Consider the following 8,823-nt stretch of genomic DNA (forward strand, 5'->3'; position numbering starts at 1 on the left):
ATATTAGGAAATACATTGTTAGAAAAGACACAGCAGTCACGCTTAAAAATTCAAATTAATTATACAGTGAATAACATGACAAAAAGCAACTGTCACCTTGAAATTATATCACGAAAATTTTTGTACAGGACTAGGATCCACAACTCCAATCCAGTAACTATCGTTCCTGTGAACTAACACCGAAAGACCTAAAACATTGTTTCAATCACAAGTAACAAAGTAGGCGCAGGTAATTTAAACTTTAAATGACATGGCATAAAGTTTTGCGTTGCACGGAGATTCGAACACAGCACCTAATAGAATTGTTAACCAAGCGCAATCACATGTTAGAAATCGTAATTTTTCACCAGTATCTAGATGATTGAAAGTGAAATGACGAGAGGAAAAATTTTTACCTTGCCAGGATTCGAACCAAGCACCAACTGTCGTTGACTTCCATTCACGAGTCGACTTTAAACATCGGTTTATTTCACCGGTAGTAAGATGTGCACATTTATGAGCTGGAAATAGTATGGCGCCAAGTTCTGTGTTGACAGAAAGTCGAACCCTGCACATATCATCGTTGATGACTACACATGAGGAGACGTTTACTATCGAATTATTTTTCAACCGGTAAGTAGAACTGGAATGTTTGAACCTGAAATAATATGATTAAACGGTTTATGTGAGACGGGGTCGAAACAGATATCAATCAATACTGTTGGAAATGCACGAGGGGAGCTAACAATCTTAAATTAGTGGTCACCTGCGTGCTACATTTTGAAATGACGCTATAGAACTTCAGTGCCAGATCAGATTTCGAACCAAGGTGCGTTTTCTTGGAGAACTTCAGGATTGTGGAATCGTGGAAAAAACATGAAACGGTGGAAATGTCTCATATCAAACATATCAAAACCTGGTGAATGAGGGGGGGGGGGGGTGATCTCATTTCGAATCCCGGTCCAGCAGCAATATTTCCCACATCTCAAGTTCAAATACAATAAGAAATAAGTGTGCTGCGACGTTACATCACGATTGGCTCATTAATTAAAAGAAAATTCTCAATTAAGGAAGCTTACTGGTGACAGAGTTTCAACTTGGCGTGACTTCCGCCCCTGTCATGGCACAACATGCACCGACTCTTCTCCGACAGGTAGTGAATGCACGTCATCTTTAATTTGGATTTGGAACCACGGTGCAACACTACCTGCTTGTTCTTGTTGAAAATTTTTACCTGACGTGGGTATTGAGCCCAGATCTTAAGCAGATGTACCAAGAAGCATTCCAACAGAGCACCATCTTACGCACTGCACTGGCTAATGGCTGTGTCGTAAACAAAGATGCTCCACACTGAAAGAGAATTGTGATTCTCTGGAGGGTGATCACAACCTGTTCGAAACTTTCCTTTCCTTGTTCGTTCACATCGGTATTCTCTAACTGCCTTAGCTAGCATTGAGTGATTTTCACTTGATTTTGAAGTCAGTAAAATAAAATCATATAACAGCTGTCGTATCGGCCGCCGCACAGCAGCCGTCAACTCGGCGCGGCGTGCTACAACACGCGCGGCACACAGCGAGTACCGCTGGCGCCGCACACGATGTCAACAACTGGCGCAAGTGAACGCGTCGTCGCGGGGTTAGCGGCAGCGTACACACCACTATCGATACGGACTACCCTGGCGGCGCTGCCCTTGCCACCAGAGTGAGCAACCGCATAAGGGCGCCATCTACCAACACTGATTGGCCGGACCTGCCGATTTAAGCGATCTCCCTCAGCCCGTTTAACCAGTTCAACCTTCACCGATGACTGTGTTAGTACCTGGCTGCCGGATTCGCGACGACCGAACCGTACTGTGGCCTCCATGGCTGCAAACTTGCGACGCGTCGGTTTCGACTGGTTGGCAGTGGTTTGGACTTGTATTGTCTACTAGTGACTCTGATTTCTCCTCGGCGCTACAGCCAGCGAAGTGTTGTGTAGTCGAACCTAATTTTTGTTTTGAGTGACAGAAGGTCAAATAAATTTGGTTATCACGGAATATTTGTTGTTATAGTGCGGACATAACAACAGCTAACTGCATGAACTGACAACAAGGTAGGAAGCGAAAATTTCTGCAGGAAGTGTTGCTTTCCACTTGTGATTCTGTGCTGCTGGATATATTTCTGGTCTACTCATAAATATGGCTCTGTGCGTACGAAAAGGCCAGACATCAACCACACTCTCATCTTCACGTTTTTAAACCGCATTTCGTCTCATACAATTGCATAGGCATGAGGATATTGACGTTTACTCATGCAACATTTTGTTGTATTTTACTATAGTTGGTCGTTTGATTTGCGGGAGCGTACCAAACAGCGAGGTCGTCGGTTCCACCGGATTAAGGAAGGAGGGGGAAGAAAGTCAGCCGCGCCCTTTCAAAGGAACCATCCCGAGATTTTCCTGAGGGGATTTAGGGAAATCACCGAAAACCTAAATCAGGATGGCCGGACGTGGGTTTGAACTGTCGTCCTCCCGAATGCGAGTACAGTGTGGTAACCAATGCGCCACCTCGCTCGGTCAGTATTTTATGTGAAGATTATTGATGTTAATATTCCACGAAGGCCAAATTTACCTGAACAAGTAGAATGGTGCATAACTTCATGGAGTTTTTGTTGGCTTGTTGTTAACATACTTATCGTTTGTCATTTTGTGCAAAATTGTTTTTGCTATGGCTTACTGGAAGGTGCATATTTGAAGGTTTGCAGTTTACGCTTTAGAAAACGGAGCCTGAAATAGTAACTAAGGCTAATATTTGCGATATTTTGTTAAGATTTAATAGGTTGCAGGCAGCGAAGGCAGGTGGAAAGGTTTGTGCATAGAAGAAATTAAGTCAAAAATTTTTTTTCATTTCAAGTACAATCGCATTGACCTCAATTATTCGCCACATTCAAGAAGACCTACGGGCTTTAGTGAATAACCTTCTTATGGTTTATCAATGTCGTGTTCCCGGTTACTGGCAAATGTGACGAACTGCGACCATTTAATCTCCGTGGTACTTCTGCACTTAGTGTTACATGTTCAGTGAAAGCAAAGAAAGGATGTTTACGGCTAAACATTCAGACAACTACGAGATGATTAGAGACGAAGCAGATGCTAAAGGTGGAAAAAGTGGGAAATGAAATCGACTTTGCTCATACACCGAAAAGATCTGAGCACTTGCCTTGGTCGATTTAAGGAAAGAAATGAAAACTTAAATAAGGATGGTCACATCTGACCATTTTGAATCACTGTGCATGAACTTCGTCAATAGAAAACAGAGGTTGGCAAAACAGATGCCAGTGTGAGTCCTCAAAATGTTACTTTATGCAACAGGTGTACAGAACTGAATGGAATGTGTCCATCGCAATTGTGATCTGTTCTTAACAGCTGAGGCGTCTTGGGGTCGCAACACATGAAATGCGTTCAAGGAAACTGCAGCTAGTGTTACTGCTGTACGAGAATGCCCGTCTACACTCTGCTAATTTCAAAAAACAAACGGCGCAGGAGTTCGGCGGGGAAGCAATACCTACCGCGCTTCTTCTTCAGATTTCGCGCTCTCAATTGTTTAAGTTTATCGCTGCTTATCGACCAACCATCAAGAAAATTTTTCTGTGGACGAAAATGCCCTTTAAAATTGAATTACCGACGTCTTTATATCCAAACTATTAGCTCTCTACAAGCGAGAGACCATCGGCAGACTATTAAAAGGGGGAGGGGGAATACATTGATGATTAATTTCTCTCTTATGTTTTAGTTTTATCTTCCATAAACCAACGAGAAACGCTATCAAATATGCACTGTTGTAATATAAATGAACTACAACTTACAAGGATACCCTTACGACTGAAGTCTAAGTTAATAAAACCAATAGTACTGTAACAGGAGCCCTGCGCAAACATCACGCATTGGCGAGATATTACGCACCTTTGCCCCCCCCAGGTGGCCTAAGAAAGTCGTCTTTGCTAGGAAGCATTTCGGGATTAACACAAATATATATGTAAACGTTGCAGTGAGAGTAGACCCAAAAAGAACCAATTTATCAAATTATTCAGTACCACACACAATCAGTTGAATTGTGTCTTTCAAAACAAATAAGATGTGCGTCGGTATAGGCAGGAAAACATAGGTTTTAACAAGGGTGGAAGGTCTCAGTTTCTTAAATGATTCACATTTATGTCCACGGGGAGGGGGGGCTAGATCGAAATTGCGATGCCACTTAAGATGGTGAAGTTAAGCAGCTTAACATTCATCTACCGACTCGGTGCTTCTAAGAGTGCTCTCTCAGTAGGGTATTATTTACTGATAGACATTTAGTGATATTAAATATGAGATTAGTTATAGAATCTATGCGGAATGACCTTCCTGGAATCGGATAATAAATTTGATATCCCATTGTCACACCTTAAGTGAGAATAAGTTAGATTATTTATCGGAAATGACAACAAACTGTGATGTGTATTTAGCAGGACAATTCTCAACCACACCAGGAAGTAAGTCGACGATTACATAGTTGTCACGCGTTTTCTATAATGATTCCAATTCTCCATTCAACTTGTGACAGGGAAAATACGTTTGCTCAGCTGACGTGCTGAACCAGCTAGCACTATGTAATCTCGCCTTTCGAAGAGGCGAGTAAGCTGTCTGCTGCCGCGTTTCTAGTAGCCAAAGTATCTGAAACAGAGATCAGTGAGTTTTATTCGCATTCCCATAACTGTGATTTTGATCTAAAACATAGTTACGAATAATATCCAGACTCACCAAGTGTAATCGAATATCAAAATAAAGAGTGGAGGGAATTATTTCGGTCTTCACCAGCTGCCATAATTTTTTTTTTTTCTGTCAAACTATGAAACCCATTCGCCAGGCGCCTTTCAGTTCTTTTTATTTTCCAGCATCACTCGTTGTTATACAGTAAAATTTATGAGATGACACTTTTTATTCTTTCGATCACCATGAACTTACAAATAACTTTTCTTATGAATACTGTTATTTGCATATACAGAAAGCTATGAATGACGTGAAGTTGAAAATCAAGAAGCGAAGTGGATTCATAAACTTCAAATAACTGGACCCGGTGAATGTGCGCAGAGCAAATTCGATTTGTGCCTCTGCTACCACGAAGGGAGAAGCAGCTGTTGTCGGCACATGTGAATAGGAACACAAGATGCTGACAGTATTTTCTGTATTGTCTTAAAATGTACTTCTGTATCTGTATCTACATGAATACTCCGCAAATCACACTTAAGTGGCTAGCAGAGTGTACGTGGAACCATCTTCACAATAATTCTCTATACAGCACGCGGAGAAAACGAACAGCTATATCTTTCCGTGCGAGCTCTGATTTCCCTTATTGTATTATGATGATCGTTTCTCTAAGTAGGTCGGACACAACAAAATATCCTCGCATTCGGAAGAGAAAGTTGTTGATTGAAATTTCGTCAGAAGATTCGGCTGTAACAAAAAAAGCCTTTATTTTAATGGTGTCCACCCCAAATCCTGTTTCATATCAGTGACACTCTCTCCCCTATTTCGCTATAATACGAGACGTGCTGCTCTTCGTTGAACTTTCTCGATGTACTATCCCATATTACGCAGTGGTACTCCAAAAGTCGACGGACAAGCGAAGAGTAGGCAGTCTCTTTAATAGATTAGTTACAATTTCTAAGTTGTTTTGCCAATAAAACGTAGTGTTTGGTTTGCCTTCTCCACTACATTTTCTGTGTGTTCTTCCCAACTTAAGTTGTTCGTAGTTGTAATTACTAGGTGTTTTGTTAAACTTACGGCGTTTGGATTTGACTGATTTATCGTGTAATCGAGGTTTAACGGATTCCTTTTAGGACTCGTGTGTATGACTTGAAACTTTCAATTATTTATGGTGAATTGCCAATTTTCGCACCATACAGATATCTTTCTAAATCGTCTTGCAATTTGTTTTGATCTTCTGATGACTTTATAAGACGATAAACGGCTGCATTTTTTGCAAACAACCTTAAATATGTCTTCATTATGCGAAACTGCCATTCAGTCTGCAATAATTAAAATAACAGATATTATCATCTACTGGTAGTGATTACAATATTATAGCTGATATTTCTTTCACAGTGGGAGCGAAATGCATCTGATGAATGTCTGTGTCAATATCCAGTACGTTTCAGACGGAGGGAATCCAAAATATCAGTAAGAGGTCCATCAAGATGACCATGGGGTGAAGTTCCTATGGAGAGCTTAGCAATTGGCGTTGCTTGCTCTACAGTTAGTTTGCGGTTGTTTCATACCAGCGAAGCCTCAGTGCTATCCAAAACCTCAAATAAGAATTAACGTAGCGTAATTGTTATAACAGGCTTCTACGTTAAATAGTACCCTAATTGTGGATGAATATGACTCAGTCGGTGAGTCTAATTTTAATTTTATTTCATCTGCTGATGACATGTAGTATGAATCCGGACTGCACAGAAAATAGTGTTGCCAGCCTTGTGAACATCTCAAAAACATTGCTGTATCGGCTGAGAACCAGAACTGGTAGCAGACGTGCGCAAAACCGTTTATTGTCGTACAGGATTATCTATTCTAAGCAACTAGTTGCTCACTATCGTAAATTCGTTGCTTGCTACAGTTATTGTGTTAATTCCCGGGGTCGGCTCGAGAATATCTTTCGGTACAAACGACTTATCACTTGGAGCTCGTCCTCTCCTCTCTTTTCCCTCGTACAGTCACACCCGTATAAATTTTTGCTGCTAAAGGCGACTTATACAGTATACAAATATTGCTTTTGGCTCTGCAAGCGGCCCCTACACATTGTGATACTCCTGTATACAAATCTCACGGTTGTGGCGGCCCTAGGTCCCCTCTCGGCTTGGCGCCCCAAACGGCAGCTTGTCACATGGGCCTAAAACCGCCCTGTTAATTCCATAGATAATTTGCATAACAAATCTTGCCATATCGAACACAAGCGAACTGATGGTAACTTTACATGTTTTGTGTGTTACAATTTGATAAGTAATCACTTCGCTGTCACCTATCTTTCCACTCCGTCTACAGGCCACAACTGGCGCATCGGGACCATCCGACCGCCGTTTGATCTTCATGTGGAGGATGCGGATAGGAGGAGCGTGTGGTGAGCACACCGCTCTCCCGGTCATTATGATGGCATTCTTGACCGAAGCCGCTGCTATTCGGTCAAGTAGCTCCCCAATTGGTATCACGAGGTTGTGTGCACCCCGAAAAATGGCAACAGCGCATGGCAGCCTGAATGGTCATCCATCCAAGTGCCGACCACGCCCGACAGCGCTTAACTTCGGTGATCTCACGGGAACCGGTGTATCCACTGCGGCAAGGCCGTTGCCCCCGATCTTTCGCCGTTCAGAATTTTACTGATAGTATGTCCTGCATGAATGTTCCCAAGAGTACAAAATATTTTTGTAGACTCATTGCCGCCTACACTTAACTTTCGATGCACTACCCCGACTTCACAAGTTAGCGCCTCTTTACATAAGCTCAAAGAAAAGTCAAGATACTGGCTGTTCCTCAATGTTTTATAAGACGAGACAATTGTCTAACGTACTCTGTTGAATGTTCAAATCTGTGTGAAATCTTACGGGACTTAACTGCTAAGGTCATCAGTCCCTAAGCTTACACACTAGTTAATTTAAATTATCCTGAGGACACACACACACACACACACACACACACACACACCCATGCCCGAGGAAGGACTCGAACCTCCGCCGGGATCAGCCGCACAGTCCATGACTGCAGCGCCTGAGACCGCTAGGCTAATCCCGCGCGGCTTACAATGGCACAGTCTAAAAATTTCTACACAGGAATTTTCGCCTTTGACAATTTTGTGACACAATTTATTTTCATCTGAAAATCGGAAAAGGAAGTCTATTCGTTCGAAGTGTTGTTTTACAGAAGAATGATGAAAATTAAGTGTCTTATAAGACAAGAAATGAGGAGTTTCGTGAAAAATATTAAGTGAAACAGGTTGAAAAAACACATGTTAAGACAGTTGGAGAAAACATCCATGGTAGTAGAGAGAGCCGTAGAGGGGAAAAAGCTGTAGGGGAAGACATGCTTCATATAACTGAAAACGTTTAGTGCAAAATGGCTCTGAGCCTCTATGGGACTTAACATCTGAGGTCATCAGTCCCCTATAACTTAGAACTACGTAAACCTAACCAACCTAAGGACATCACACACATACATGCCCGAGTCAGAATTCGAACCTGCGACCGTAGCGGTCGCGCGATTCCAGACTGAAGCGCCTAGAAGCACTCGGCCACACCGGCCGGCGTTTAGTGCAAATGGGGAGATTGGCACAGGTAAGGAAGTCGTGACGAGCTACAACAATTCAGATAATTGGAGGAAATTTTTTTTATTAAAACAGAATGTGTATGTTGCTGCAGTTGTGGTCTTCAGTCCGAAGATTGGTTTGATGCAGTTCTCTATGCTAATCCAAAAATGGATTATTTCTATGTAACTATTGCAAACTGCTGCCACTTCGACCTTCCTGCCTTATTCAAACGTTGGTCTTTCTCAACGGTTCTTACATCCCCCCTCCCCCCCCCCCCCCGCCGGGTCACCCTACACACACCTCCATCCATTTCTAAGTCACAAAAGTTTGATGCCTCAGAACGTATCCTATCAAACGATCCCTACTTTTAGTCAAGTTATAAAATAAGCTGCTTTTCTTCTCCTCTCCACTATCCGACCAACCCTTCTAATCTTCGACATTCTGCTGATGCACCACATTTCAAAAGCTTCTATTTTCTTCTCATCTGATCTGTTTATAGCCTATGTTTCAATTCTTTTCAAGGTTACGCTCCTGGC

General features: G+C 42.2%; 1 pseudogene; it reads right to left on the reverse strand.

The window, feature by feature from the left end:
* Nucleotides 1-7,219: 7,219 nt before the first annotated feature.
* On the reverse strand, nt 7,220-7,337 carry LOC126459713 (5S ribosomal RNA; annotated as a pseudogene).
* Between the last annotated feature and the right edge of the window lie 1,486 nt (nt 7,338-8,823).

Source organism: Schistocerca serialis, chromosome 2 (genome assembly GCF_023864345.2).
Source record: "Schistocerca serialis cubense isolate TAMUIC-IGC-003099 chromosome 2, iqSchSeri2.2, whole genome shotgun sequence".
Taxonomy (NCBI): domain Eukaryota; kingdom Metazoa; phylum Arthropoda; class Insecta; order Orthoptera; family Acrididae; genus Schistocerca; species Schistocerca serialis.